This window comes from Aegilops tauschii, chromosome 2 (genome assembly GCF_002575655.3).
Source record: "Aegilops tauschii subsp. strangulata cultivar AL8/78 chromosome 2, Aet v6.0, whole genome shotgun sequence".
NCBI classification, from domain to species: domain Eukaryota; kingdom Viridiplantae; phylum Streptophyta; class Magnoliopsida; order Poales; family Poaceae; genus Aegilops; species Aegilops tauschii.
In genome coordinates this window covers 397,395,649-397,399,437 of record NC_053036.3, presented here as the reverse complement: position 1 = coordinate 397,399,437, position 3,789 = coordinate 397,395,649, and positions in this window count along the sequence as shown.

The window sequence follows — 3,789 nt, the reverse complement described above, 5'->3', positions numbered from 1 at the left end:
TGTTCATCGGGAGGCAACGGAACGCGTGGGAGCCAACCGGCTGGGTCGGAACGGAATGCGTGGTCGTGTTCATCGGGAGGGCTTGGACGGAACAGGCGATGGAAACGAGGCCTGGAGTACCGCAAAACGGAGGAAACGGACCTCCTACGTTCGGAACGGGGTCCTGTTGATCGGGAGGGGTGTGGCGTACCACAAACGGAGGAAACGGACCTCCTACAGTCGAAACGGGGGTCCTGTTGATCGAAAGGGGTGTGGCGTACCGCAAAACGGATGAAACGGACCTCCTACGGTCGAAACGGGGGTCCTGTTGATCGGGAGGGGTGTGGCGTACCGCAAAATGGACGAAACGGACCTCCTACGGTCGAAACGGGGGTCCTATTGATCGGGAGGGGTGTGGTGTACCGCAAAACGGACGAAACGGACCTCCTACGGTCGAAACGGGGGTCCTGTTCATCGGGAGGGGTGTGGCGTACCGCAAAACGGGACTCCACGGGATACTGTTCATCTCCACCGTCGACCTCCTCCAGCCTCCACGGGCTCCTGTTCATCCGGCCTCCACCGCGCGCTACTCCACCGGCTACTGTTCAACCACCCCTCCACGGGCACCCCTCCACCCTCTACTATTCATCCAGCCCTCCACACCACGGGGTCCTGTTCATCCAGAGGCAATGCCACCGCTCACTGTTCATCCAACGCCCCCCCCCCCCCCCCCGCAATGCTCACTGTTCATCCAATCAATCGGCTTCAGTTAGCAGCAGTAGCGAAGGAATTGCTCGATCGGGTTCAGTTAACAGCCATCGATCGATCGCTCGGGTTCAGTAACGCGTAGCCTGCAGTGCAATCGCTCGGGTTCAGTTAGAGCCCCACGCCTCGCTCGGGTTCAGTTAGAGCCAACGCCTCGCACACACGCACGTACGTGTACGAGAGGAACGCGCATCGCTCGGCCCCCGACCTCCCACCGTAACCAGGAACTCCCTGAAATTTTCCTCCCCCTCGCTTCTACCACGGTTTTTTCCGTCATGGACGGCCCAAAGAATGTCATGCAGCTGCGTCTCCAGCCCGCCCAGGATGAAAAGCCCATTTTCTGTCATGATTTTTTGTCATAGAAGTAGGAGCCCACCACATCTATGATGATACCGGGTTTTGTCACAATTATCGTCATAGAAGTGTCATATGTATGACAGAATTTTTTTTTGTTCGGCCCAAAATGTCACGGATGTGTCTTTTTTTGTAGTGTAGCAAGTTGTTCATCAAGAAATTCACCTAATGGCACGGTATTATCAAGCATAGAAGTAGTTTCATCATAGGCATCATGCATAGCAGAAGTGGCATCATCAATAACATGCGACATATCAGAATCAATAACAGGTGTAGGTGTCGCAAATTTACTCATAACAGAAGATGAATCAAGTGCAGAGCTAGATGGCAGTTCCTTACCTCCCCTCGTAGTTGAGGGAAAAATCTTGGTTCTTTCATCTTTCAAGTTCCTCATAGTGATCAACAGATATAAATCCCAAGTACCTCAAAGAATAGAGCTATGCTCCCTGGCAACGGCGCCAGAAAATAGTCTTGATAACCCGCAAGTATAGGGGATCGCAACAGTTTTCGAAGGTAGAGTATTCAACCCAAATTTATTGATTCGACACAAGGGGCGCCAAAGAATATTCTCAAGTATTAGCAATTGAGTTGTCAATTCAACCACACCTGAAATACTTAATATCTGCAGCAAAGTATTTAGTAGCAAAGTAGTATGGAAGTGACGGTAACGGTGGCAAAAGTAACAGTAGCAGTTTTTGTAGCAATCGTAACAGTGGCAACGGAAAAGTAACTAAGCAAAGATCAATATGTGAAAAGCTAGTAGGCAATGGATCAATGATGGATAATTATGTCGGATGCGATTCCTCATGCAACAGTTATAACATAGGGTGACACAGAACTAGCTCCAGTTCATCAATGTAATGTAGGCATGTATTCCGAATATAGTCATACGTGCTTATGGAAAAGAACTTGCATGACATCTTTTGTCCTACCCTCCCGTGGCAGCGGGGTCCTACTGGAAACTAAGGGACACTGATGCCTCCTTTTAATAGAGTACTGAACCAAAGCATTAACACTTAGTGAATACATGAAGTCCTCAAACTACGATCATCACCGATAGTGGTTCCGATTATTGTCACTTCGGGGTTGCCGGATCATAACACATAGTAGGTGACTATTGACTTGCAAGATAGGATGAAGAACTCACATATATTCATGAAAACATAATAGGTTCAGATATGAAATCATGGCACTCGGCCCCTAGTGACAAGCATTAAGCATAGCAAAGTCATAGCAACATCAATCTTAGAACATAATGGATACTAGGGATCAAACCCTAACAAAACTAACTTGATTACATGGTAAATCTCATCCAACCCATCACCGTCCAGCAAGCCTACGATGGGATTACTCACGCACGGCGGTGAGCATCATGAAATTGGTGATGGAGGCTGGTTGATGATGATGATGGCGACGGATTCCCCTCTCCGGAGCCCCGAACGGACTCCAGATCAGCCCTCCCGAGGAAGATTAGGGCTTGGCGGCGGCTCCGTATCATAAAACACGATGAATTCTTCTCTTTGATTTTTTTCCTCCCCGAAAGTGAATATATGGAGTTGGGGTTGAGGTCGGTGGAGTCCCAGGGGGGCCACAAGGCAGGGGGCGCGCCCTGCACCCTCGTGGACAGGGTGTGGGCCCCAGGATGCTGATTCTTTCGCCAATATTTTTCATTAATTCCAAAACGTGTCTCCGTGGATTTTCACGTCATTCTGAGAACTTTTGTTTCTGCACAAAAATAACACCATGGCAGTTCTGCTGAAAGCAGCGTCAGTCCGGGTTAGTTCCATTCAAATCATGCAAGTTAGAGTCCAAAACAAGGGCAAAAGTGTTTGGAAAAGTAGATACGTTCGAGACGTATCATCGCCCACAACTCATTGTGTTCTACTCGTGCATATAACATCTACGCATAGACCTGGCTCGGACGCCACTATTGGGGAACGCGGTATTTCAAAAAATTTACCTATGATCACGCAAGATCTATCTAGGAGATGCATAGCAACAAGCGGAGAGAGTGTGTCCACGTACCCACGTAGACCGAAAGCGGTAGCGTTTAGTAACGCGGTTGATGTAGTCGAATGTCTTCGCGATCTAACCGATCCAAGTACCGAACGTACGGCACCTCCGCGTTCAGCACACGTTCAGCTCGATGACGTCCCTCGATCTCTTGATCCAGTTGAGGACGAGGGAGAGTTCCGTCAGCATGACAGCGTGGTGACGGTGATGATGAAGTTACCGGCGCAGGGCTTCACCTAAGCACTACGACGATATGACCGAGGTGTGTAACTGTGGAGGGGGCACCGCACACGGCTAAGAGAAGACTTGGTGTCTCTATGGGGTGCCCACTTCCCCGTACATAAAGGAGGGGAGGAGGAGGCGGCTCACCTAGGGGGCGCGTCATAGAGGGGAGTCCAACTAGGACTCCCAATCCTAGTTGGACTCCCTTTCCTTTTCCAGAGAGGGGGAAGAGGAAAGGGAGAGGAGGAGGAGAAGGAAGGGGGGCGCGCCCCCCTCCCTAGTCCAATTCAGACTCCCTATAAGGAGGGGGCGTGGCTGCCCCTTGTGGGCTGCCTCCCCTCTTCCCTATGGCCCATGTAGGCCCAATCTTCCCCCGGGGGTTCCGGTAACCTCCCGGTACTCCGGAAAAATGCCTGAATCACTCGGAACCATTCCGATGTCCGAATGCAACCTTCC